General features: G+C 37.1%; 1 long non-coding RNA gene across 1 annotated transcript; it reads right to left on the minus strand.

Annotated features, from left to right (window-relative positions):
* Positions 1–11422: 11422 nt before the first annotated feature.
* Positions 11423–12046, minus strand: LOC129885025 (uncharacterized). The gene is made up of 2 exons (XR_008766027.1): positions 11905–12046; positions 11423–11685 (listed from the first exon to the last, which is right to left on the minus strand). It is a non-coding gene; the product is annotated as an uncharacterized LOC129885025 (long non-coding RNA).
* Between the last annotated feature and the right edge of the window lie 1942 nt (positions 12047–13988).

The raw sequence follows: 13988 nt of genomic DNA on the forward strand, positions 1-13988 counted from the left end.
TCTAGAGGTCAGCCACCATGTGGTAAGCGTGGTAAAGTTCACATAGAAGAATGGTGTGAGGGAGGGAATAGGTGCTATAAGTGTGGCCAATTAGGTCACTTTCAGAGAGACTATCCGGAATGGACCAGCAAAGCCCGGTCTTCTTCCCCAATACCACCAATTCAAGGAAATCAGAGGGGGGCTACTTCTGGTATGAGCAGGGATACAAATCATTTGTATTCCATGGATAATCTCCAAGATCAGGAGAACTCCCCTGATGTTGTTATAGGTATGATTCGAGTCTTTTCCTTTGATTGTTATGCTTTGTTGGATCTGGGTGCCACTTTGTCACTGCAACTTCTTATGTGTCTAATAAGTTTGATAAAGTTCCTGAGTATTTTCTTGAGCCTTTTAGTGTATCTACTCCTGTTGGTGAGTCTATCTTAGCTTAGAGGGTCTATAGAGATTGTATTATGTTAATTTATCATTGGGATACCATGGCTGACTTATTTGAGTTGGACATGATCGATTTTTATATGATTCTTGGCATGGACTGACTTTATGCTTGTTATGCCTCTGTTGATTATAGGACTCAGATTTTTAAGTTCAAATTCCAAAATGAATCTGCCTTAGAGTGGAAGGGTAGTCCTATTGTGCCTAAGGGTAAAGTTGATTTCCTACCTTAGGGCCAAAAATTTGACCTCTCGAGGATGTATTTATCACATTGTTATAGTCAAGGATGATAGTTTTGAGTCTCCTACTCTTGAGTCAGTTCCGATTGTGAATGAGATTACTGAAGAGTTTCCTGAGGATCTTCCTAGAATCCCTCCTGATAGGGAGATTAACTTTGGGATCGATGTTCATCTCGATACTCAGCCTATCTATATTCTACCGTATAGAATAGCTCCTGTTGAGTTGAAAGAATTGAAAGTACAATTCAAAGATTTGTTAGATAAGGCCCTCATTAGGCCGAGTGTCTAACCTTGGGGTGCTCCTATCTTATTCGTGTGAAAGAAAGATGGGTTCCTTATAATGTGCATTGATTACCGGCAACTGAACAAGGTCACAGAAAAGAACAAGTATCCTCTCCCCAGGATAAATGATTTACTTGACCAACTTCAAGGTGCTTCCTATTTTTCAAATATAGACCTCTGATCAGTTTACCATCAGTTGAAACTGAGATAATGTGATATCTCGAAAATAGTATTTCTGACCCGTTATGGCCATTGTGAGTTATTTGTCATGTCTTTTGGGTTAACTAATGCACCTGCAGCCTTTATAGATCTCATGAATCAGGTGTTTAAAGCATATCTTGATATGTTCGTGATTGTCTTTATTGATGATATTTTGGTCTACTCCAAGAATGAGAAATATCATGCCTATCACCATAGAGTTGTCCTCTAGACTCTGAAAGACAAGGAGTTGTATGCAAAGTTCTCCAAATGTGAATTCTGGCTAGCATCAGTGGCTTTCCTAGGCCACATTATATCTGGAGATAGTATTTGGGTTGATACCCAGAAAATTGAGGCAGTGAAATATTGGCCCAGACCCACATCCCCAATTGATATCAGGAGCTTCTTGGATTTGGTTGTCTAATACTGCAGATTTATTGAGGGATTCTTATCCATATCATCCCCATTGACTAAGATGACCCAAAAGAAGGCTAAGTTTTAATGGTCTGATGTTTGTGGGAGAGTTTCCAGAAGTTGAATACTAAACTGACCACCACTCCAGTTTTGGACATTGCTTGATGGAACAGAGAATTTTATAATCTATTGTGACACATCTAGAGTTGGTTTAGGTTGTGTATTGATACAGAGGGGAAAATTAATAGCTTATGCTTCGATACATCTTAAGATTCGTAAGAAAAATAACCCAACTCATGACTTAAGCTAGCAGCGGTGGTATTTTCTCTCAAAATTTGGCGCCTCTATTTATATGGAGTGCATTTTAATGTGTTCACTAATCATAAGTGTTACACCCCACACTCTTACACTCGTAATGTGTCCTAAGTTCCTTAGACATTATCATGTGAGCCGGGTATGCTACGACACTATCAAATGACTTTAAGGAAGGGGGAGTGTGATACCCCATAGTAGAGAAGGTTGGAAATGGAGTCATAAGAATCCGGAAGGAATTGGAGGCCAAGTAATGAGTCGTAGGACTCAATTTACCTATGTAAACTACTAACTTAGAAGTGTTACATACTTAAGCTATTGGAGTATGTACTCAGCTTGCGTAGCATGGATTACATAGGCTCTTAAAATAAGACGAGATTACGAATCCACGAGGAAGGAAAAAAAATGACATGTGGTAGCCTAGGAGGGTGACATGTGGCAGCACCTCAAGCAGGTAGGTGACCTACTTGCTTGGGGTCAAGTAGGTGACCCACCTGCTTGGGGGAGGTGGTCCCCACTGCCACGTGGCAGCCTCTCCTTGCTTGCATAGATACGGTGGCCCAATAGGGGTTGGACACGTGTCCCCCTTAGGGGATGACATGTTTCTCCTCTTAGGACCACTAATATACATGTATATCATGAAATATTTTCAGTTTCTATTCACAAACTCCAGCAGCAAACAAAGGAAACAAAAAACCCTAAACTAGAGAGAAAAAGAGGGCGGCCAAGGGGAAACAAATAGGTAAGTCCCGATTTTGCTCCGTAAATTAATTATCTAGAATATACCACGATGATATGTAGGTATTAGTAGTATAAAATCATGGTTTGGTGCAGCAAAAATCGGACAGCAAGCAGCCACGGCGTTCAAGTCGCGCTAGAAAAAGTTTTGAGGCACAATTTTGGCTAGTTTTGGCCAATTTTGGGTAAGGTAAGGATTCTCCTTTAAATTTGGACTTTATGGTGTTTTTATAGATTATATTATACACCTTTTAGTCTGATGTAAGTATAATAAAGTCGTGGAAATATTCGACGTTCGAAATAAACTAAATTGAAGTCGTCGTAGTTGAATTGCAGTAGAAATGAGGCGTTGTGTGTGTGGAGGCTTCTTCTGGTTGTGTGGTGCGTGATTCAGGGTCTAAATATGTTATAAATGAGGTGGGGTACATTCTGTTTGCATCCACACGACCCCCGCTTCGTACGGTTAAAGGTTTTGCAAAATGGAAAGTAGAGACCCTATTTTGATATCGTATTTTTGAGCGAGTCATTTGGAGTTTATGTTGTATATTATTGGTGTGAATTGCATAAACATATGTTTCAGGTTGTTGTTTTTGGTTGGATTTAGTGTTTAGGTATATAATTGGAAATTTGGATAGGGCACATTATAGGGGAGGTGCTGCCCAATTTTCGTTAACGCCTTAATTAATTAAAGAACTAGTCGAAGAGACGAACAAGGAAATAGATTCCATAAATACTAAGGTGAAACCTAAGATGCTAGAAAGTCAAGAGTGGTTGATATTCTTATTTCTTCCAGGATGAATAGGTTCAAAGGACAACGAGGCGAACGTGGCAAAGAGTGACTCGTACGAGGTATGTGAAGCTTTCTTTTGGCATGTTTTGGAATAAATACGTAGAGCTATCTTTATTTTCTTTTGGCATGTATTATATGTAAGTTATAAATGACATATATGTGATATTTGGGATTCAATCCATTCGTAAAGCCCTAAATATAAGTCCAAACTCTCGTTTACTTTTGATGTTAGAACTCCTGCAATAGCTGGGTTGTTGCCTGTAAGTCTTCTATGTGATGAAAAGTAGTACATGTAAAGCCTATCTCTTCTTTCCTTTGGAATGGCTTAAGTTTAAGTGAAATGATATATGATATAGGTTTAGAGGTAATTCCATTTATGAGCTCTGAGTGTAACTCGTGACTTGTAGTCACTCTTGAACATTAGGAGTTTCAAAGTAGTCAAACTACTATTCTGGAGCCTGCTATATAATGAATAGTAAGTAGAGGTACCAGCTCCTCTTTTTAGAGGCTCTAAAATGATAAATGTCGTTGATTGCATGAGTAGAGTCTTTGACTAGATAAATTATGTTTCTGATTGCATAGATTATATTTCTGATTGCATAAATTGTGTGGCATTATTCTGATAAATGTTTATGATCCCTGAAGCCCCAACTAATGTAAGCCCTAATGACATCTAAAGGGATACCTCGGATAATTACTCCCCTAGTATTCAGGTGACGGTTCACTTGACTGTTTCATCAAGTCTCAGATAATGACTTAGTTACATATGGTTTGTCACTACTCTACTCGTGCATACTATAACCCATCCTTCCTCGAGTCTCCTGATGGGCCGGGAACGTTATCATGCACAGTTTTACTACTTCTTTCACTGCATCCCGGGCCGGATATGTACAGTTCTATGCATGAGGAGATGATTCCATACGTGAGATGTGATATATGTTATATGCTATGACGATACGATTATTCATCAAGTCCCGGGCCGGCTGTAATATAATGGTATATATGGCGAAATAAGGAAGGAATACCGAGTCCCTCTTTAGAGGGCCAGATACAGTATGTATATTATAAAGGTACGCTATAGACGTACACCACTCTATTCACCGAGTCCCTCACTAAAGGGGCCGGATACTTTATGTAGGCATGTATATGAGATTAGAGTGATACATTTGTGACCTCGAGCCTCGCAGTGAACCGGGTGTAATACAATGACATACATGATAAGATTATACCTTGTACGAGGATATGATACCATATATGATGATATGATAAAATGAAATGCATGATAGTACGATGACATGTAAATATGAGGAAATGATTATGACACCAAGTTCACTAGCGGTCTAGGCATAGCATATGATGATATGTATGATTACATGTCCTAAGGTGCAGGTACAATAATTTGTTAATTGTTATACTTGTCCCTTGAATCCCTACTTCAGTTATGGTCTTAGTTATGTGTTATTATGCTTTATATACTCAGTACATATATCGTACTGATCCCTCGTACTTTGGGGGCTGCGTTTCATACCCGCAGGTACAGATGCTTATTTTGGAGATCCGTCAGCTTAGGAGTTCCTCTCAGCCATGTCGGCAGTGCTTCACAGTCTTGGAGCCTAATTTTTAATACTGGTCACTTAATGTATATATTTGTACATTCAGAGGTACGGCGGGGGCCCTGTCCCGCCATATGTTGCTGTCACTATTCTTAAAGGTCTGTAGACATATGAATGTAGGATGTTTGTGAGTTTATTTCGATTGTGCCTATACGGCATTTTGTAAATATTATTATGTTACAGCACCCTTGTAGGCTTGCATTCCCTTATGTGTTATGACACGAGTGAAAGAGGCCACACGCACACGAAAAAAGTTTTAACTCATTGGGTTTTTTTTTTATTTTGTGAGAAGTATCACCTTGTTCATAGTTCAATATGGCTACAACTGATAGGTAGGTATACGGGGGTCCAGGTCGAACCCTAGTCTCGGCCTATGAGATTGGGTCGTGACAATAAGAGTTTGCAGTACATCCTCAGTCAGAAAGAACTCAACCTGAGCTAGAGAAGATGGCCAGAGTTGCTCAAGGTTTATGACATGAGCATTCTCTATCACCCAGGTAAAGCTAATGTTATTGTAGATGCTCTTAGCTGGTTGTCTATGGGTAGCACTACCCATATAAAAGAGGGAAATAAATAATTGGCTAAAGTGGTGCATAGATTAGCTCGATTAGGAGTTCAACTTGAGTAGAATAATGAAGGTGGAGCTAATGTTTAGAATGGGTCTACATCATCACTTATGGCAGAGGTTAAAGAGAAGCACGACCAATATCATATCCTCCTTCAGTTGAAGGGAGTTTTTCGCAAACAAAAGGTGATGATATTCTCCAAAAGGGGAGATGGTATGTTAAGGTACCAGAATACATTTTATGTCCCAAATGTTGATGATATCCGAGAAAGGATTGTGGAAGAAGCTCACAGTTCCAGATATTCTATTCATCCGGGTTCTACAAAGATGTATCATGACTTAAGAGAAGTCTATTGGTGGAGTGAAATGAAGAGAGATATCGCTGAATTTGTTTCCAAGTGTCTAAATTGCCAACAGGTTGAAGTTGAGCATCAAAGGCCATATTGGTTAGCTCAGAATATAGAGATTTCAGAATGGAAGTGGTAGATGATCAATATGAACTTTATATCAGCTTTATTGAGGTCCCAAAATCAGCATGATTCGATTTGGGTGATTGTGGATAGAATGACTAAATCAGCCCACTTCTTGGATGTTAAGACTACTGACACCACAGAGGATTATTCAATATTGTATATTTGGGAGAATGTTAGATTGCATGGGGCTCCCTTGTCTATCATCTCACACAGAGGAGCTCAATTCACTTCCCAATGTTGGAGATCTTTTCAGAAAGCACTAGGTTCAAAGGTGAATCTTAGTACAGTCTTTCATCCTAGACAGATGGCTAGGCAGAGTGCACTATTCAGACATTTGAAGATATGTTGAGGGCTGTGTACTTAACTTCAAAAGTAATTGGGATGACCATTTACCTCTTATTGAGTTTGCATACAACAATAGCTATCACGCAAGTATTCAGATGGCTCCTTACAAAGTATTTTATGGGAGGAGGTGTAGATCGCCAACTGTGTGGTTTGAAGTTGGTGAAAGTGATATAGTTGGGTCAGATGTTTTCACCAAGCTATGGAAAAGGTGAAGGTGATTCGAGAGAGGCTGAAGATAGCCTAAAGAAACTAGAAATATTACACTAATATGAGGAGAAAAGACCTAAAGTCTGAAGTAACTAATTAGGTGTACTTAAAAGTGTCACCCATGAAAGGTGTCATGAGGTTTAGGAAGAAGGGAAAGCTTATTCCCCGATACATTAGTCCCTACCAGATTGTGAGAAGGATTGGAAGTGTCGCTTATGAATTGGCATTGCCTTATCAGTTATCCACTATTCATCTGGTATTTCACATCTCGATGTTAAAGAAGTGCTTGGAAGATCCTTCATTGGTAGTTCTCATTGACAATATTGGAGTAAAAGATACTCTGTCCTATGAAGAGATTCTAGTTCAAATCCTTGATCGTCAGGTTCGCAAGTTGAGGACCAAAGACATTGCCTTAGTCAAAGTCTTGTGGGGGAATCAATCTATTAAGGAATCCCCATGGGAAGATGAGAAAGATATGAAAGTTAGATACCCACATCTTTCATGCCTAATAATGAGAGTGATAATGGTAATATCTCTATTCTTGACTTGAACTGATTTGTATATTCTTGAGTCTGAATAATTAATTGTCTAGATTGTTTGATTTGATTGATTAGTCAATTTGATTGATTCTGAATTGTTATTCTTGTCTTGAGTCCATTTCCAATGGCTCTTCATTCGAGGAGGAATAATTCCAAGGGAGAGATATTATTACACTCGGTAAAATTATAAAAATACCCTTAGATGAGAGATTGCTAATTTAACATATCTTCCTTAAATTTTTCGGTCAATCTGGAGCCAAAATACTGATGAGGGTAAAAAATTGTGTGGGAAAATGATCTTGGTTGAATTTTAGGCCAACCGGATCAAAAGATAAATTTTTGGAGTGAAGAGACGAAAACAGAGAAGGATTGGACTTAATTCTATCCTAGTTATTTTCTATGGGGTTAGAATTAAATTAGAAAAATTTAGAATTAAATCAGAAAAATTTTGAAACAAAATTGCACTATGAGGGAACCATTCCTCTTCGTGGAACCAGTCCCACGCATGTCCATTTTTCTGTTGATTTTATTCTTATGAAGGGGCATTCCAGTCTTTTCTCCACCCCTCCTATACTTACTCCATAACTGATTTAGGTCATTTTCAACATTAAAGGAGTTCCTAAATGCATTCCTAAGTCTTTTACGCTAATTTAACTTAACAGGTAGGGCTAAGGAGTGCAGAAGAGGCTAGGGTTCAAAAGATTCAAGCAATATCTTGCAAGATTGATTATCCTATCTTCATCCCAGGTATGTAAAGCTAAACTAAAGCACGAAATTTGTTCTTCCATGTGCCCCAAGATTGTGAATGGTTGATTTGTGAATGTATTGAGTCCCCTAAATTATGATAGGTTGATTTCTGAGTGAATTGAGTCCACATGATTGTGTTCTTGAGAATCTTCTTTAAACTTCACATATTTTTACATAATATTGCAAAATTGATGATTTCTATGATCTTATTCTTGAAAAACTGATTTTTGACTGTTTACTTCATAAATATCCATGATATTTTGACTAATATTGGATGAATACAATTAAGGATAGAGTGTAGAGCCTTAAACTTGTGAATGTATGATTGTGATTGGGATGTGAGCATGATGATAGTCTTGATGAAACTTGATTCTCTTTGCATCTTCATTATTGAACTAAATTGAATGGTTTCAACTAAATGTTGTCATAAATGATTGTCCCAACAACTCATAAATGAATTTTTTTGGAATGATTGGAAGATTGATTGCCCAAAAGGATTGATTGGATAGAACCGATGAACTGATAAAAGGTCCATATGAGGCTTGTTCATTGGCTGATTGGGATTGATTATCTTATGAGTATTGAGTCTTGGGAGGAGTATTGAGCACCGAATTAAGTAAGAGAAAGTAATAACTCGAACTCAATAACTACGTCACCAAATATAGGAGAGGATTGAATCGTTAAAGTCGGATGTTTCCTTATTTTATTGTCCTAAAAAGATAGGACTCGATTGATTGTTGGATCCAGATTGGTAGATTTTTCCTTTATCCTGGCAAGGTATTCGACGGTTGTGGTAACAGTAACGAGCTTGTTGTACGATCACTAGAGCATAAGTGATTGTTGTCAAATAAGAGAAACTCCCATATAAGTCTTGGTAGTACTCTGATTTTGATTGGATTGGATTAGATTGGATTGTATATGATTGGTCTCTGTCTAAACCTTACTCTTGATTAAGACATTACATCTTGATCGAGCTTCTTACTTCTTGATTTGAGTAATCTAAGTTGATAGTATTCTACCTTATGCATGTTTCATTCTGCCATATTGCATACTCGTACATTCCACGTACTGACATCCATTTGGACTTGCATTGTTTCATGATGCAGAGATAGGTACTAGAGGTCTTCAACAAGCGCATCATTGAGGATCTATTCATATTTAGCTGATTGGTGAGTCCTCCCTATTTCAAGAGAAGGACACATTGGTCTTTCTAGCTTTTGAGTTTAGTTTTCTTCATTTGAATTGAGGTATCCATGAACTTATTATTGGCACCATTTAGATAATAATGATAAAGGCTTCATAGATTAGATTGTTGACTTGTTCATTCGTACTAGTCTTGTTGATTGGATTAAACAGATTGTTGGCCTTTAGCATTATTCTATAAGTAGTTATTTGATCAGATGAGTGAAGTCTTTCGTTGATGGAGAGTTGATTGAATGATTGTGTGAACAGGACAAGTGGTTCACTTGGGGACTAGCAATAGTCTCTGAGTGTCAGCCACGCCTAGGGTACCCTCCTAGGGCATGATAGTTTCTTGGGGCCTTAGAGGAGGGGTCACCACGGAGGGCACTATGGTCTGCGGTGCTCACCACGATCCTTGGTCCCTCGTCATGGTCCCTTTCCTGCAGGTCTGAGTCTATGAATCTCCACCACAGTTGCTCACCACGGTTCGTGGTTCATACCACGGACCGTGATGGCCTTCTGTGGTCATCACTTGATAACAATTTTCTGCATTTCTTTGGGATTTCATCCTTTATTCCTCGTTTTAGAACTTTTCAACTTCCAAAGTCTTACAATATCTCTACCTTGGGAAAATTTGTCCTCGAATGAGAATCATTAGCACAGAAAAAGACAGAACACGAGGACTAGCAATCCAACATGAATACAATGTCACTTAAAATGCATAAAAAATGAGATCTTTAAGCTTAGCATAAAACATGACTTTAAAATTCAACTTCATGAACATGCATGCATATGAGGATTTAGGAAAATCTGAAACATAGGAATCTTAAACATTTTAGTATGAATAATTTAGTACCTTAGGCTTGAGTAGAATGAAAGAGATTAGGGTAAAGTTTCATCATATCTACTTCCACTTCCCATGTAGAACTTTCAACTTGTTGATTCCTCCAAAGGACTTTAACGGATGAAACTTCATTGTTCCTCAATCTCTTAACTTGTTGGTCCAAAATTTCAACGGGGACCTCTTCATAAGTCAAGTTTTCTTCAACATCCACTACATCCAATGGGGAAATGGAACTAGGTCACCCACACACCTTCTCAACATAGACACATGGAACACCGGATGAACCATGGACATTTCCAAAGGCAACTCCAACTTATAAGCATCCTTACCAACACGTCTCAAGATTCTATAAGGCCCTATATACCTAGGGATCAATTTCCCCTTCTTACCAAAACAAACTACACCCTTCGTGGGCAAAACCTTCAAGTACACCCAACCATCCATACTAAACTCAAGATCCCTTCTCCTAGTATTAGAATAGGACTTTTCACGACTTTGAGCCATCTTCAACCTTTCTCTGATGACTCTCACCTTCCCCAAAGCATCAAGTACAAAATTGGGACCCAACAAGGCCATCTCAATTCTTTAGTGGTATCTATTATTATAGGCGAACTCAATAAGCGGTACATGGTCATCCCAACTTCCCTTGAACTCCAACAAACAAGCCCTTAACATATCCTCTAGTGTTTGAATTGTTCATTCAGCTTGCCCATCTGTTTAAGGATGGAATGTGGTACTTAGCTTCACTTTAGTACCAAGACCCCTTTGAAACGATCTCACCGACTTCCAAATATACAACTTAGCATAATCTCCGGCACTATAAGATGTTTTGACTAGCAAAAATTGAGCCGAGTTTGTCATTCTATCAACTATCAGATAAATCAAGTCATGATGCTTTCGAGTACGAGGAAAACCCACTATGAAATCCTTATTCACATCTTCCCTTTTCAAAGTAGGGATTTTAATGTTTTGTGTTAGGCCACCCGACCTTTGGTGTTTAGCCTTAACTTGTTGGCAATTTGGACATCAGCCACGAACCTTGCTATGTCCCTTTTCATGCCAACCCACCAATAAAACTCTTCTAAGTCTCGGTATGGATGGCAGTGGTACCGGAACCGTGACATCCAATTCTGGTATTTAAAGTTTAAATTTCAAATTTTTAACTTTAAAAAATTAAAATTTTCAAAGTTTAAATTTTAAACTTTTAAAATTTAAAATTTTCAAAGTCTAAATTTCAAAATTTAAACATTTAAAGTTTAAATTTCAAATTTTAAAAGTTTAAAATTCAAATTTCGGACTTTTAAAGTTTGAATTTTTAAATTTTAAATTTCAAATTTGAAAAAAAAATGATTCTGAAAATTGAAGTTTAAACTTTTAAACTTTTAAAGTTTTAATGTTTCAAATATTTGGAAATTAAAAAACATGAAAAATACTTGAATTAAATTGAAGACAATAATTTTAAAAAAATACTTGAATTAAATTAAAGACAATAATTAAAAAAAATAAAGCGAATAGCCTATCATTTTATTTATAAAAAAAGTAAATAGTACAATTTATATTACAATTTATAAATATTTGAAGAGTGCCTAATCTACGCAACCACCTTCTAAGAAGGGTTCAGTTTTAATTAGGCCTAGAATTATATAATATTCGTACTCTCCAAACTAGTCTCGTCTTAATTCTTCTAACATTTCTCCAGTTGCTTTTTCCGAAAGTGGTGGTATAGCGTGTTCTTCCAACGCATCTATTCCGTCTTCACTTGAATCTGCCAAAATATTATCAACATCATATTCAAAATGGGCAGGTAGTGTCGGATGCTCAAAATTCCTACACACCGCATTAATCCAATCCCTAAATAATACTGATATCTCTAAGTTGTCGGTGCTAACAAATGCCTACGATCTCCTATATGAAATCTGACTGCACTAAAAGCTCCCTTCGAATCTACTGAAGATTTTTGAATAGCAAACAAATTTTGAACAACCTGTTGAAGCTTTGGAATTGCCTTGCCGCGATTCCTCCACCAATTCAAAAGGTCGGGTTTTCCTTCTGCAACCTTAATGCTTTGTGTTCCCTGATTATGATATTCATCAAAATCATTTTTTTCGTTAGAAGTAAGTCCTAGATAATTTTCTAACATATATTTAATATTATCTAATAATTTTTTAACATATCATTAATAGTATCTTTAGAATATTTACACTTAGATGTTTTGGGTTCTTCTTGATGTACTACTTTGTTTAAAATAGTAGAATTATATAAGCCATATAATTTTCTAGCTTTATTTTTAATACTATATTTAACAAAGGATAAACTAGGTTCTTCATAATCTTTAATACCTAAATTTTAATAATTTGTTTCAACCATAAGTGATGCACTAATTTCTTTGTATGATGGATTTAATAAACAAGTAGTTAAATAAATTTGAGGAATAAAAAAAATATTTTTTAAATTTTTCAATCATCTTAGCAATAGAATCTTTAAATCTTTGTTTATTTTGATAGTCATAAAATTTAGTCGAAATTGCACGAATATTTGATAAAATGTCACGACCTGGCCCCTCGGGCCATGCGGGCACCCAATATACACCCTAAGTAGGAGAACCTTTAACCCTTTATATAAGAACAGTTGCAGAATTTAAAACAAACTTGGATAAATTAAACAAAATTTCTAAGAAAACTATATTAAAGACCAACTTATAAAATTATACAAAATCCCCTAAGGATACTAATCTAAGCAGGTACAAGAGCTACTAAGAGTAGAAATAAAATAAGAGACCAATTCCACCAAGATAAGGGGCAAATAGAAGATGTTGGATGATCGTCTTCATCTTCAACTAAGAGATATAACTGGCCATTCAACCAAACTATACCAAGTGGCATAGCAGGAGTAGTATCAGTACAAACAACATGTATTGGTAAGCATCATCGTTCAATCTGATACTCACCGCATAATATATGAACAGAGAAATAAGAGATATCATACTAATTAAACTTCCTCAATTTATTCACTCCAGCCCAATACGTGCACTCCTTATTCTCACCCTTAGGTATTCACCACCCTAAACAACACAGTTCCCCCACCACCCTAGTCACAACTTAAAAACTTATGGGTTAGGGACCCACCCCACTATTACTCCATCACCGCAATAGTCCCCACCTAGCAACCTTAACCGTTCAATGATTTCGCCCAAGCCTCACTAGTAGGTCTAATTGTCTCACAACATAAAGCATATCCATATCACAACTACACTCTCCAACTCACCTGAGTTCTAGATATCCACTACCCCTACCTCAGTTATTCATGGAAATCACCATGGTAACACTCTTTGGCAACTAGAAACCTCAACTTCTAAGTGTATAAATATAGAATACGATTATACCATATAGATCATATCCAGGCTTAATGGGGCCCATTCTCTTACCCACCAATCAGTGTATTGATGATCATAATTTTTTATATCTAGCACACCTCAACTCAAGAGTTCATTCATAGTTCTTAGTCTATGGCTCATCTACCACTAACCTTATTATTACACGAAAATACATATATCATCAGGTCCTCTCATGAGACCATCCACACACACATACTTGGCCCTCTCAGGGGACCCAATTTAATCATATTTGTGTCGAAATGTGATACTAGATCCAAGAATGTGTCAGAACGTGACACTCGATCTAAATACGTGTTGGAACGTGACACTCGATCCATATATGTGTCAGAATGTAACACCCGATCTAACATGCCACATTCACAATTATATTTAGTATTCACAATATTTATATCACCAAGAATAGGTTCATCACAAAAATAAGCTAGCAAGAGGTCATTTATATAAGGACTAACCAGTTACCCTTATCTATACATGTTTAGGCATATCATAAGTAGCTCAATCACACATTTAAGACAATTCCTGGAATAATCAACGTCCACACTAACAAAACTTACAGGTCTAATCTCAAAATCTACTAGTTTTACTTTTTTGTACCATATTCTATGCCCGATATAAATTAACCAGCTGCACACAAAAATATCACAATCAATAACTTCTCAATTTACTGCAGCACA

Source organism: Solanum dulcamara, chromosome 4 (assembly GCF_947179165.1).
Source record: "Solanum dulcamara chromosome 4, daSolDulc1.2, whole genome shotgun sequence".
Taxonomy (NCBI): Eukaryota; Viridiplantae; Streptophyta; class Magnoliopsida; order Solanales; family Solanaceae; genus Solanum; species Solanum dulcamara.